The following is a 15,149-nucleotide window of genomic DNA, read 5'->3' on the forward strand; positions in this document are numbered from 1 at the left end:
TAAACTGGTCAGACTTACGAAATTGTTTAGTCCTGTGCAAATAGAAACAAAGCTGTCTATGAACATCTAGAAATTGCAGCTTATATTCACCCTTGTTCTGGAAATTTGGAAAGAACACAGGCAGATTAATCATCTGGTTAACATTTGATTCAGAAGCAACTTTTGGAAAGAAAGAAGGGTTCGTACAGAGTGAAACACCGTCTTTATGAAAGATCAAGTAAGGTGGCACAGCAGACAAAGCTTGGATCTCAGAAACCCTTATGGCTGAAGTAATGGCCACTAGAAAAGCTGTCTTCCAGGACAAGGATTTCAAATCTACTGATGTTGCAGGTTTGAATGGGAGAGCCACCAATGCCTGCAGAACTAGGGTAAGGTCCCAAGGAGGGACGGAATCCTTAACTGGGGGACGTAAAAGAAAAGAACCTTTCAGAAAAGCTTTGCACAATCTCAGAGAGGCTTATCCTCTGGCAACTAAGACTCTGGGGGCAACACAGTGAATTTTGTGACTAGGTCTCGCTGAAGTCGAATGCCGTGTGCCAAATAATTCAGCGCTCATATAGAAAATGGCACTGAAGAAAAGACTCTCTTCCCAAACCAATCCACCGCCCTAGACTCCTTGTCCGGAGGTTGGACCGAAGAACTTTCCTGTGCCAGTTCTCTCTCGGTAGCAGCTACGACCACCATAGCATCCACTGGGGATCCCTTGTACCAGTCTGTCTGTGGGAGGAGTAAGGATCCTGTCCGGGCATTTGGGTATTGGCTCTGTGGTGTCAGGCTCCTTCCATGCCCGCGTGGTAATGAGATCCACTAATGGATCTGCAGGAGGGGACACCCAGGACGTAGATTCACCCGTGCCAAAGATCTCCAGGAATACAAACTCGTCTGTAGAGGGTTTTGGGGCTGACCAACCTCCCCTCTGGCAGAGGATTTCCATGATGTCTCCAAAGGAGATATCCTTGGTAGGTGACCAGGAGGAACTCTCACCTTCATCCAAGTCAGTATCTTCTGAGGGACTCAGAGGAGTCCATGTGCCTCCTCTTACATGAGTGCTTATGGGGAAGCCTCCTCAGTGGGACTCTCTGAAGAGGGCTTGTAAGTCACTGGGGGGGGGGGTTTCCCACGATGGGATCCACCAGGGGGTCCTCTAGCACGGGCTGTCCCTGGGACAAGCTGATGGGAGTCATGCCCAAATCCACAGAAGGCTGGGCAGAGTGCAAGGCAATGGGCTGGGGTCTCAATCCTTGGGAGAAAACCCTCTCCACCATGTCGAAGGACAGCGCACCTCCTTACCAACCAACAAGGAAGAAGCTCTCCCCGGCTCAGTCGTGAGGATCGGGGCAGAGCCCAAGGTAGCCAGGCCTCTGAAGGAACGGCTCAGATCCGACAAAGTCGGAGATGAAGACACCTCCATTCCCTCAGATCCGGCTCCCCGTTCTCGGCCCCGAGAGTTGCTCGGATCCGAACAAGTCCAATCTGAGGAACTTGAGGCAATCGCCGGCATCAAGGTTGGAGGAACCGCCGGTGCCAAACCCCCAGCTCCTCGGATCCATAAACCCAGAAACCGCAGGTCGGATTGGAGAAGGAGAGATTGGATGGAAGAAGGGCATAGAGGTCCCCTCTCTGGCCGGAGAGGGGCCTGGCAAGACTCTCATTTGGATTTGGGTCCGAATGAACCTCCGCATCATCCTGTCCATGTCAAGCTCCGACAGACTCAGAGTCGACCACAAGGAGGCGATCGACTCGGATCTGGCTGGTCTATGAGACGACCTCAAAGAAGGCCTCTGGTCCAAGGGCTCAGTCGGTTCCGGGGAGAACCTCTGGGAGTGGAGCCAAGGAGAGGTGGTCCTGACAACTTTAGTAGGCGGACTGGGAAATGGCTCCCTCTTTGGAGACTGTTTGCGGTGCCTTTCCCCTCTTTTATCCTTGTCTCTATCTTATCTATGTCTTTGTCCTTTGATTTTTGTCCCCATCTCAGAAGGCTTAGAGGGAGGTTGAGTCACAGCCTGAGGGGGGGGGGGATTGGTCAGCTACTGGAGCCAATGTCGAGCTAGAGTCCAATGCAGAAACTGGCAGCATGGCCTTAGCTACCAGCTTTTCCTTCCTTTCTTTCAATGCCCTAGGGTTGAACCCTGCACACACACACTACAAGGCAAAGGACAGGTGGGGAACACCCAGGCAAACAACACACAGAGTGTGGCCATCAGCTGATGAAAGCTTGTGGCCAAACTCTGCATTTTTTTAAAAGTTAGTTTTGGCTGCTCAGCCATCACCACACACCACTCTGCCAAAACTAAACCTCACAAATCCTAACTTTTTAAACTACTTTTTTTTTTTTTTTTTGACAGAAAATCGACAAACGACGAAGGGGAGGAAAAGGATGACAAAATAAACGACTACACTCACACACTAAATATATATCAAAAAGTACCACTTATTACATCCAACTTGGTGCTATAGAGACCACGATGTGTACACATGAAGCGGCAAACAAGCTCTGAAGGAAGGTAGGAGATGTGAGGGATGATGGGTAAGGGGAGGAGCTTAGAGCAGATGCTTGAAAAATGTTGCAGGCCCGGATCCGATATGGATCCGAATACCCACAGGTTGCAGATAAATGAAGTTAACCACTTCAGATTAGGCAGGTTATACAAGGCTACATAAAAACTATTAACAGTGCATTTGTGCTGCCATAAAAGTCTTACTGATAACCAAAACAGATAAAAAAGGTCACTGTTAAAAGTTATGTTAATATTCAGCTTTGTGTATTCTAACTCACAAAAAGACAACTAGAAACAAACAGAAATGCACAGTAAGAATTTTGCATGAATGACCAGTCTTTACCAGTGCTAGTGTGCTATACGATATGTGTGAATGAGGTGGAACACACCTATCAGGTTCACTGAGAAAAGGAAGGAAGTTATTACAGTGTATAAACAGATGAAACGAAGTAAAAGAAAACAGGAATGTATAATACATTAAAACCTAGAATCCAAGCAAAAAGCCACTGAAATACTCAAAGAATACAAGATCGCACCAGCAGAAACATGAATATTTAAACACATCTGGGATATTTATATATATATATATATATATATATATATATATATATATATATAGTTTTATATATATATATATATATATATATAGATATATACATAGATATATATATAGATATATACATAGATATATATATATATATATAGATATATACATAGATATATATATAGATATATATATAGATATATATATATATATATATAGATATAGATATACATATATATATATATATATCTATATATGTAGATATAGATATAGATATATATATATATATATATAGGCAACACAATCTAAAAGGTCAAATGGGGAAGAAAAAGGCATGTATACAAGGGATGGAATCAAGGCCAAATAAACCAGTAATCAAGAAGGGTAATATTAGTAACAAAGTAGAAACATAATTCAGGAGTTTTATGGGGAAAAATATAAGCAAAAAAAAAAACTTTTTTTTAATGAAGAATGCTTTTTATTCAGTCGCTCTAAAAGAAAAAATAAGAAAGAACAGTAAAAACTTTGCAAAAAGTAACAGACAAGCTAGTTTCAGAAAAGAATTTTAAATTGATTTTGCTGATTGTAGTAATGAGGTACCAGAAGATGGAGCAAGAATCAGCAAAACCAACCTGGAATGCTTTTCTGAGGTCAGCTTGCCTGTGTTTCTTTTGCAAAGTTTTCACTCTTCTTCCTTAATTTTTACTTTTTAGAGTGATTGAATAAAAAAACATTCTTTATTTAAATAAAAAACTTTTCTTTGCTTATATTATAGTTAAAAACTAAAAAAGGTGGGAAGTCAGCAATGCAGGCAACACCTAAATACTGTGGGAACCAATTCCTATTCAAAATATAGTACTTCAGCACCCTGGACAGCTCAGTGCATACAGGAGCAAGACAGAACCACAGAAAGACAAAGCCACAAAACCAATTTCAATAAAAAGCATTCTAATAATAATAATAATAATAATAATAATAATAATATAAAATAATAAAAAAGTTAAATTATATCCTTAGGATGCCAAAGAAAGGGCAGCAATGCATTTAAGCGATTAAACTTCCTGCCTCAGTGCTTTAGGCATAAAGTTTAAATTAATCTTCTGCCATTGACTTGCGCAAAATTTACATTCTTTTTGTTCTGGATGATTCCTTCCCCTCTTCCTGCCATCTTTATAAGCTTTCCTTTACTACACAATTCTGTTGATCTTTACTTAACCTGATAGCAGTCTCTCTCTTTCCATATATTTTCCCCTCCTACACAGCTGATGAGAGGTAAAATTGTTGTAATGGACGTTCAACAGCATAACACATTTATGTATAAACTTTTATTAGATGAACAAACCTTTAAAAAGATTGATGTGCTTATGTGTAATGATACAGTTTAAGTCTTTTTTATATGAGTTGCTAATGGAAATGAGCATTACCCCAGAACTCTATAATTATCTGTATGTTGCCCATCCAGTTTATTCCTTTATATATGGGCTGCCAACAATACATAAAAATATTATGCAACCCCCGATGAGGCCTATCATGTCTGTCTCGCAATGGGTAACCATAGCTATCTCTAAATACATGGGGAGTGTTTTACATCCATTACTGGTTTATAATAAGAGTTTTACTAAAGACTCATCACTTGTTGAAGGACTTACAATCTTTTCTAACATACTAGTACATCCTTTAACTATGTTATGGTTACACTTGATATAAAGTCACTACTTATGGTTAAACCTAATAATGTTGGTGTTAAATATACTAGAGAGTTCTTGTGTAAATATAGTGGGTATCCCACACATAGACTAAGACTTATATGAAGGATGTTAGAAATAGTCTTTGAAAATAATGTATTCTCTTTCAACAATGAATACTATCATCATGTACAGGGAGTAACTATGTGAACTTCTGTACCAATAGCTATGCTAATTTGATTTTAGCAAAATGGAAAGAACATAAATATGGTGAAGATGTATTAAGTATTACTTATAATAGAAACGTTGTGTTTTATAGACACTTTGTGAACAATGTGTTGTTCTTATGGCAGGTGAAATAAAAATACAGAATTTTGTTATACAACTTAGTCAAACTACACATTTTCTTCAGTTTTAGTTGAAGTATGCTTTTGATGAAATAGACTCTTGGATATTAGTTTTATGGGCACTGAGAGTCAACTACATACCACTATTCACAAGCTACAAAATATATGCATGCTGGTAGCATGCATCCTAGATAGGTTTATAAAGGTGTAGTAAAAAAAAGAAGTTATGTACTCACCATAACGTTCCATCTGAGTAGGTAAACTTCATTTGTCAACAATCTGAGGGTATCGGATCCATATCAGATCCGACCAGGCAGCTTAAAACAGCTAAGATCTGAGCTCCAAGCTCCTCCCCCTTACCCATAATCCCTTGCCATCCCTCTCTGACCTCAGATCGAGTTTGCTGTAGTAACACAGAACATTACAAAACAAGGATCACCTGCACATCCTAACCTGGTGTTATCCGGAGAAAAGGACAAGGAATCCTTCTAGGGACGCACTATAGGTTAGGAGGATGGAGGGGGGGGGGGTTGGTTGCTGACAAATGAAGTTTACCTACTCAGATGGAACATTATGGTGAGTACATAACTTCTTTATCTGAAGTAGATAACTTCATTTGTTCATCAACCTGTGGGGCAGAGTCCCCAGCTAGCCAAACTAGGGAGGTCCTCATGGAAGGATATTACGGAGCACTGCAGAGCCGAAGGATGCTCTACCTCTGGAAATTATATCCAACTTGTAATGGTTAATGAAAGTATGGGATGAAGCCCAAGTGGCTGCTGAACAAATGTCATCCAAGGACAATCTGAAGCAAAAGGCAGCAGAAGTAGAAATCGATCGGGTAGAATGAGCGTGGACTCCTTCAGGTTCAGGCCGGCCAGAACCCTCTTATATGCCAGAAGTATACATTGGGAAATCCATCTGGACAATGTAACTTTTGATACTGGCTTGCGCAAAGAGGATTTAGCAAAGGATACAAAGAGTTGCTCAGATTTCCTATGTTCAGCGGTCCTGTGCAAGTAGAATCTCAATTGCCTGTGTACATCCAGAGAGTGTAGTTTGCATTCACCCCTGTTTTGATAATTTGGAAAGAAAAAGTACAGTTTTGTACCTACCATAAATGTAGATGTTCGAGTGCTAATACAGCTGCAGTCATAACAGATGGGTTTTCCTGCCGTCAGGCGGGTCCTCGGTCGGCCGAATTCCAAAGTCTAGGTTCGGCATCAGTTGTCGTCGCTTCTTCCCTGACGTCAGTGCGACAGGGGTATAAAAGAACCAGCCGACGCCATTTTCTTCAGCTTTTCTTGCCCCAGATGTCAGGTGCCCCCAGAAGGAAGGCAATACATAAATTTATGCAATAATGCAATGCAGTATAATCAAAAAACAGTAGTTGCATGCAAATACACCATAAAAGAATACCCCAATCAGGTTGTATGAGGAGGTGTTAGCCATTAGGCCTGTTCCAAAGGGGAAGGAGGGAGGGAAACTTGGACTGCAGCTGTATTAGTACTCGAACATCTACATTTATGGTAGGTACAAAACTGTACTATGTTCATCGTGCATACAGCTGCAGTCATAACAGATGGGTAGAATCCCAAAGCTAAAATAAGGGTGGCAGGCACTAGGTGGAACTAGGAGGAGCCAGGATGCCCTGCAAAACTGCAGTGGCAAAACCTGCTCTAGATTTGGAGTATAAAGGCAGGTGATAGTGCTTGGAGAAAGTATGCACAGAACTCCAAGTGGCAGCTTCCAAAATATCTTTGGTAGGAACCCCCCTGAGGAAAGCTGCAGAGGCAGCTGTGGCCCTAGCGGAGTGAGACCTTATGCCTGCAGGTACAGTTTTACCATGAAGAGAGTAACAAAAGCGTATGCAGTGGGCTATCCATTTTGAGATTGTCTCTTTGGAAATAGGCTTCCCTTGAGCCCCTGTAGCATAGGACACAAAGAGCTGCTCTGATTTTCTGAAAGGCTTTGTTCTGTCCAAATAATAACGTAGTTGCCTGTGAATATCCAAAGAATGTAGTAGCCTCTCCCCTTTGTTTTGAGGATTGGGGTAAAAGGTAGGTAAGTGGATAGCCTGATTCAAGGCTACCCTGGATACTACCTTTAGCATAAAGGAAGGGTTGGTTCGTAAGGAAACTCTGTCCTGATGGAAAATGATGAAAGGTTGCACAGCTATGAGGGCTTGAAGTTCAGAAACCCTGCGAGCTGAGGTGATAGCCAGCAGGAAGGCTGTTTTCCAGGACAAATATTGTAGTTCCGTTGAGGCAGCTGGCTCGAAAGGAGGCAAAGTCAGTTTCTCTAGAATGAAATTGAGATCCCAAGCAGGCACTGGTTGTTTCCTTGGGGGTTTAATATTCTTAGCCCCTCTGAGGAACTGTCTTAAGAGGGGGTGAGAGAATAAAGGAGGATCAGTGTTGTATTCTGCAGAAATGGCTGAGGCATGGATTTTGATGGAAGAGAATGAAAGTCCACTGCTTAGCATCTCAGCTAGGTACTGTAATATTTGAGGTAAATTCAGTATTCCAGGGTTCTGGCCCTTTTTCTCATTCCAAGCACAAAACCGTTTCCATTTGGCGGAGTATGCTTTTCTAGTAGAAGGTCTTCTGGCCTCCAAAATGACATCCTGTACCTCCTTGGAGAGTAGGGCCTGTTGTATTTTACGGAATCTTCCATGTGGCTAGATTGAGTGTTTTCAGCTGACTGTGAAGAGTTTTGAAGTTGTGCTGAGTCAGTAGAAGAGGCATTAGAGGCAGGATCCATGGTGGGGAATGCGTCAGGCTCCTCAGGAGTGGGTACCAGTGTTGCCTTGGCCAGTCTGGAGCGATGAGAATCATCTGTGGTCTGTCTGCTCTGGTTTTTAATAGAACTTTGGGCAGCAGAGGAAGACGTGGAAAGGCATAAACTGTCATTGCTGTCCAACTGAAGGAGAGTGCGTCCACTTTCCAGGCCTGTGGATGAAAAGTCCTTGAGCAGAATTTTGCCAATTGGTGATTTCTGTGGGAGGCAAAGAGATCTATGTCTGGCCTTCCCCATGCTTGAATTATCCTTGAAAAAACTTGAGGATGCAACTTCCATTCATGTGGATCTGTCATATTTCTGCTTAGGCTGTCTGCCAGCGTGTTTTCCTTGCCTGACAGGAACTGTGCTTGAAGCTCGATTTGCAATTCTACAGCCATGTTCCAAAGAGACATGGCTAGCCTGCATAGGGGGTATGAATGGGTTCCTCCCTGTTTGTTTATGTACCACATTACTGTGGTGTTGTCTGTCCTTATTAATAGCTGGCCTGGATGCAGCAGGTCTTTGAAAGCTATAATAGCATTTATTACTGCTAGCATTTCCTTTTGATTGATGTGTAGGTGCTTTTCCTTTTGGGACCATCTGCCCTGAATGCACCGATTTGTCATGTGCGCCCCCCAGGCGTAATCTGAGGTGTCTGTTGTGATGATTTGACTTGCTTGAGGCTTGCAGAATGGGAGACCTGGGTTTCTTTGGCATGCTTGAGCCTACCACAGAAATTCCTTTTGAAGACATGGAATTAGTGGTATTAATGTTTCCAAGCTGTGGCTGTGCTGAGACCATAGGTTTTTCAGGTACCATTGAAGTTTCCTCATATGCAGCTTTACACATGGTATTAGTAGGATGCAAGATGCCATGAATCCCAGAGCCTGCAGGATTTTCCTTGCAGTCAGTCTGGTGAAAGTTGCATTTTTCTGAAGTATTGAGTTAGTTGCCCTTGTTTCTCTGGCGTGAGGTAGGCCATCTGGGTGTTTGTATCCAAGTTGGCACCCAGGAAAATTATTGTTTGAGATGGTAGTAGCCTTGATTTCTTTTTGTTGACTGTGTATCCCAGGGAATTCAACAACCTTATTACAAAAGCCAGATGTTTCAGAAGTATGTGCTTGCTGTCCGCTTGGATCAGGCAGTCGTCCAGATATGGGTATATTTGTATCCCTTGCAGTCTGCAGTAGGCAATTACTGATGCCAGGCATTTTGTGAACACTCTGGGTGCAGTAGATAAGCCAAAGGGCAATGCAGAGAATTGATAATGTGTTGAACCTGCAAGAAATCTGAGGTATCTTCTGCAATCTTGTCTGATTGGGACATGCAGGTATGCCTCCTTGAGGTCCAAAGTTACCAGCCAAGACTCCTTGCCCAGCATGGGAAAAAGCTGCTGTAATGTGAGCATCTTGAATTTTGGCACGAGTAAAAAAGTGTTTAGGATGGATAGGTTCAAAATAGGTCTCCAATCTTTGCCCTTCCTTGGTACCAGGAATAGTCTGGAATAAAAACCTTGACCCTGTTCTTGTGTAGGTACCTCTTGAATAGCTTTCATGTCCATGAGATCTGAAATTTGTTTTTGTGCCTCTGCCCTTTGATTGTGTGGCAGGTTTGGCATGCCTCTCATTTTTGGAAGGGTGTGAAAGTGGAATCTGTAGCCTCTGTCTATAATGTCCAGGATCCATTTGTCTTTTGTGACAATATGCCAATTTTTTGAAAATAGTGCCAGTTTCCCGCCTAAAGGTGCTGCCATTTGAGCTTTGCTTGGCATGTAAAGGGGAAAGTCATTGGTTCTGCTTTCTGAATGGCTGTGAACTATCCTCACTACCTCTTTGGGTAGGTGTTTGCCATTGTCTGCCTCTAAACGATCCTTGAGATTGCCCTCTACCCCTCGGGTGCCTGTATCTACCTCTTTGGGGTCTGTCCGTGGCTGGAAAGGACCAATTTTTTGAAGGCCAATTTCTACTGAAACGTGGGGGTTGTACCTGTAGAAAATCTTTCACTGTTTGCATTGATTTTGCCTTTTCCTCCATTTTCTTTAATACCTCCTCAGCTTTAACACCAAACAATACATCTTTTTGCAGGGGTGCATCCAGTAATTTAGCTTTGACATGATCTGGTAAGGTTTGCTCTTTAAGCCAAGCATGTCTACGTATGACTGATCCTGTAACAGCAGCTCTACATGAGGCTTCTAAAGCATCAAAACCACATTGCAAGGTATGTTTACCTACTTGCTCTGCACTATGTATCAAATCCTGCAACTCCTTCAAATCTGATTGTTCAGGTTGTGACATTTTGCTTCTCAACTGTGATAACAGAAACTGTTGGTATTTTAACATATGGAACTGGCAGTTTAATGCCCTCATGGATAAGGTGGCAGAGGTGTATACCCTTTTCCCCCACCTTTCTAAGGCTCTGGAATCCCTCTCTGAAGGTAATGGATTTTTAGCAGTGGAGGCCTTAATTCCCTTGGGGCCCTGTGAGATAGTTTCTGGGTCAGCCGCATGGCTTTTGTATAGGAATTGGTGTGAGTCAGGAACCCGGTAATACTTGTCAGGCTTGACTGGAGCCGGAAGCAAAGAATCTGGGTTGAGGCAGGACTCCGAATATACATCATCAAGGATATCCAAGACAGGAGGTACAGCCAGAGGCCTGTGCTGAGGGAGCAAGAGAAAATCCCTAAGCCTTTTCTTGGAGTCTGAGTAGTCTTGGCCTTCCCAATGGAAGTGTTCCTCAAGGTATGCAAGGTTTCCCCAAAAGAGTAATCCTCAGGGGGGAGACAGAAGGAATGGACTCCTCTGCATCAGAATCTTCAAAAGGGGAGTATGAATGTTCCTGGTCATCAGAATGTTCTGAAATAATGGAGGCCTGGTCCGAGGAGGGGGATTCTTCCTCCACTCTGGGCCTTTTTTCCGGGGGGGGGTTGAGAACCCCTGATAAGAGTAATCAAGTCCTCAGCATGGCAGTCTTAGACTTAGTGAAAGCCTTGATGGAAAAAGAAGAGGAAGGCCTGAAGACACCTTGAGAGGAGGCAGACCTGTCTAAACTCTGAGTTTCACCGCCAAGAGTGGCTTCGGTATCTGTAGTTGGGGTGTGGGCCGAAGAGCCTGCGACCTCGGGTACAGAAGACACCACCAATAAAGTGACGTCGGTAGTCAGGGGCTGCGTAGGCGCCTCGCTGAGAACCGGGCCACCTGTAGTCGGCTTTGGCGTGGTGTCGGTAGACGCCGCGGACCTCGTGTGTCGGTCCTTATCTTTGTGTCTTTTAGTCAAAACTGGAGTCGGAGTATCCGACGACATTATGTGGTTAAATTTTTTGCCAAAAAAGTGCTGGGCGAACTCTGCACGGCGCTTAATGGTGTGTTTGTTGAATGTAGCACAAAAACGACAGGCCGAGACGTCATGGTTTGGGCCTAAGCAAGGAATGCAGAGGGAATGAAAATCCTTATGCGGTATTTGCTTCCCACATGAAATACAATTATTAACTTTGTCTGACATCGGTCTGAGGCAAGAAAAGTTTCCCCAACTGGGTACTTGGCTTTCAAGAAGACTTTGGTTGCAGATATTCGTAATCTCAGGAGCTGGCCGACCGGCACTTGCGAACTGCTTCTGCTTCGGGCACCGCACGGCAAGAAAGACTGAAGAAAATGGCGTTGGCTGGTTCTTTTATACCCCTGTCGCACTGACGTCAGGGAAGAAGCGACGACAACCGACGCCGGACCTAGACTTTGGAATTTGGCCGACCGAGGACCCGCCTGACGGCAGGAAAACCCATCTGTTATGACTGCAGCTGTATGCACGATGAACATCTGGTAAATTAATAGACTGATTGATATTGGGCTCAGAAGCAACTTTGGATAGAAAGGAGGGATTGGTCCTGAGGGAAACTTGATCTTTATGGAAGACCAAGTAAGGAGGTTTGGCTCAGAGGGCTTGAAGCTCCGAAACCCTTCTAGCTGAAGTGATAGCGATGAGAAAAGCAGTCTTCCAAGATAAATATTTTAGATCCATCGAAGCTGCAGGTTCAAACGGAGGGGCCATCAGAGACTGGAGAACAAGGGTTAAGTCCCATGGAGGGACTGCTTCTTTAACCGGAGGCCTTAAGAGGAAAGTGCCTTTTAAGAAAGTCTTACATAATTTGGAAGAGGCTAAGGAACAGAGATCACTTCCCACATGATAATGGGAAATAGTGGCTAATTGGACTTTGACCGTAGAAGAGCTAGCACCTTGGTCGAGTAAAGTTGACAAAAATTCTAATACTGCTGTTAGCGGAGCTGTAAAGGGATCCAACTTTCTATGCTCCGCCCAGATTGTAAAGCGTTTCCATTTGCTGTTATAAACCTTTCTCGTAGAAGGTTTATGAGTGGCTACTAAAATAGCCTTAACAGGGGACGAGATACCAGGAGTCCTAGCCATTACTGGAACTGGATCAACCAAGCTGTGAGCTTGAGGTTGTCCAGATTCGGGGGTTGATAATCCTAGTGGGTGAGAGATCAGATCTGGGGTGGGATCTAGAATCCATGGAGGATTCACCAGATGAGACCATAGGCATGGGAACCATGTTTGATGAGGCCAGAATGGGGCTATGAGGATGACTCTGCTCCCCAACCGACGGGCTTTCTGCAAGAATTTTAGCATTAGGGGAAGAGGGGGGGATAAGCATAAAGTAGACCGGATGGCCAAACATGCACCAGAGCGTCTCTGGGGGATTCCCCTGATGGGGGAATCAGAGCAAAGTAGTCGCTGCACTTTGCGCTCGAAGGAGACGCGAAGAGATCGCAGCAAGGTTGACCCCACTTGAGGAAGATTTACTTCGCTATTCTGGGGTTCAGAGACCACTCGCACAGTGAGAGGATGGTTCGACTCAGCCTGTCTACCAAAATGTTTGAACGACCCAGAATGTGTGTCGCTATGAGAAAGCGGTTGGTGGAGATCGCCCATTCCCAAACTCTCATGGCCTCTCGACAAAGTGGGTAGGATATGGTTCCCCCCTGTTTGTTGATATACTAGACCACTAACATGTTGTCTGTCTGAATTGCAACTGTCCATAAGGGAAGAAGGGCCTGGAGTGCTTGCAACGCCAAAAGCACCGCTCTCATCTCTAGGTCTCTGAATGGGTCCACGTGCCTTGGACGGTTCTGCCCATACAGAGCCCCCCACCCTAGGCGAGAAGCATCCGTGGTCACAGTGGCTAGATGAGGGGACATAGAAAAGGGACGCCCTTTCTGGAGGTCCGGGGACTGGATCCACCAGAGCAGGGATTTCCTGCAAATCCTGCTGAGGGAAATGGGAGAATTCAGTGGATGTTGCAGGATGGACCATTGAACCTGCAAGGTCCACTGAAGTTCCTCATGTTCAAGTGCGCTAAAGGTAGCAGATTGATTGTTGCCATCATGGAACCTAGAGCCCTCAGAACCAATTCCGCTGGAGGAGCAGAGGATTGTAGAAGGGCCAGTACATGGAGCTTCAGAGTTCAAAGCCGGTCCAGAGTTAAGAAGACTTTCAATAGGTTTGTGTCTAACCTGGCTCCTATGAAGTCCAAGATCTGTGTTGGTTGAAGGGAAGATTTCTTGAGGTTGATTGTTATTCCCAGCCGGGAGGCCAAGTGAAGGAAGTAATTTCTGAATGAACTTAGTAGATGCCTGATGGGGGCGGTCAGAAGCCAGTCGTCCAGGTACGGGAAGACCTGTATCCCCTGGAATCTCAGGTGGGCCGCTACAACTGCCAAAACTCTGGTGAACACCCTGGGGGCTGTGGTGAGACCAAAGGGAAGGGCCCTGAACTGGTAGTGGCTGGCTCCTAGCCGGAAGCGGAGAAACCTTCTGGATCGTCTGTCCATCAAAATGTGGTAGTACGCATCCTTGAGGTCTATCGAGCACATCCAGTCGTTCTCCTGTAAGAGTGGGAGAACGGATTGAATGGTGACCATCCGGAACTTCTCTTTGGCCACTGACAGGTTCAGAAAGGAAAGGTCGAGGATTGGCCTTGGGTCCCCTGTCTTTTTTGGCACCAGAAAGAACTTGGAGTAAAAGCCAGATCCGGATTGGTCTTGGGGGATGCGCTGGATCGCTCTTTTTTCTAGCAGCTGGCTTATTTCTGCAGCTGCTGCCTCCCTTTGATTGGGTGGGACATCGGGGAGGCTCCCGGGTCTGGGAGGGGAATACAGAAAGGGAATTTTGTAACCTCTGGATATGATTTGAAGCACCCAGCAATCTGTTGTGATGGACTCCCAAAAGTACAGTTTTGTACCTACCATAAATGTAGATGTCTGAACTGGATAGCATCTGCAGTCATAACAACTGGGTTGTCCTGTCGTCAGGCAGCCCTTCAGTCGGCCGGATTCCAAAGTCCGGGTCCGGCTTCGGCTGATGTCGCACTTCACCCGACGTCATCTCTGTTGGTCTTCGGGTATAAAAGCATCAGCCGACGCCATTTTCCTCAGTGTTTCTTGCCCCAGATGCCAGTAGGCCTCTTGAAGGCTAAAATTTGGATAGATGCCAATGTTTCCAAAAAGATAGAGGTAAACACAAAAATAAGCATGTATGTACATATATACAAACAAATACACCATAAAAGACTCCCCCCCCCCCCACCAGCTAGCTATTAGGAGGGTAAACACCCTAGGAGTACCACAGAGGGGAAGGAGGGAGGGTAATTCTGACTGCAGATGCTATCCAGTTCGGACATCTACATTTATGGTAGGTACAAAACTGTACTATGTCCTTCATGGATGCATCTGCAGTCATAACAACTGGGTAGAATACCATAGCCAACTAGGGGAGGAGGATAAAAGTAGATTATGGTGTGTTTAGGATCCCTTGCAGTACAGCAGTGGCAAACCCTGCTCGGGATCTGGAATATAGAGGCAAATTATAATGCTTGGCAAATGTATGCACGGAGGTCCAAGTAGCCGCCTCAATAATGTCTTTGGTTGCCACTCCTCGTAAGAAGGCTGTGGTAGTGGCTGTTGCCCTTGTAGAATGAGGTCTTATGTTCTGTGGAATTGGTTTTCCATGGAAGGAGTAACAGAATCGTATGCAATTTCCTATCCATTTGGAGATTGTCTGTTTGGAAATAGCTTTTCCTTCCCTTCCTGTTGCATAGGCTACAAAAGTTGGTCAGTCTTTCTGCTATTTTTTGTTCTGTCCAAGTAGTAGCGTAGCTCACCATGTACATCCAATGTATGCAGTATTCTATCCCCTCTGTTTTGTGTGTTGGGAAAGAAGGTAGGTAGGTGGATTGCCTGGTTTAAAGACACTCTGGATACCACCTTAGGCATAAATGTAGGATTAGT

At 44.4% G+C, this 15,149-nt stretch overlaps 1 protein-coding gene across 1 annotated transcript in view; it reads right to left on the bottom strand.

The window, feature by feature from the left end:
* Positions 1-15,149, bottom strand: part of LOC122816485 (mitochondrial Rho GTPase 2-like) — a gene marked incomplete in the record, with an annotated part of 1,688,264 nt that overhangs the window by 1,400,010 nt on the left and 273,105 nt on the right.

This window comes from Protopterus annectens, chromosome 12.part0 (assembly GCF_019279795.1).
Source record: "Protopterus annectens isolate FY-2018-M chromosome 12.part0, PAN1.0, whole genome shotgun sequence".
NCBI classification, from domain to species: domain Eukaryota; kingdom Metazoa; phylum Chordata; order Ceratodontiformes; family Protopteridae; genus Protopterus; species Protopterus annectens.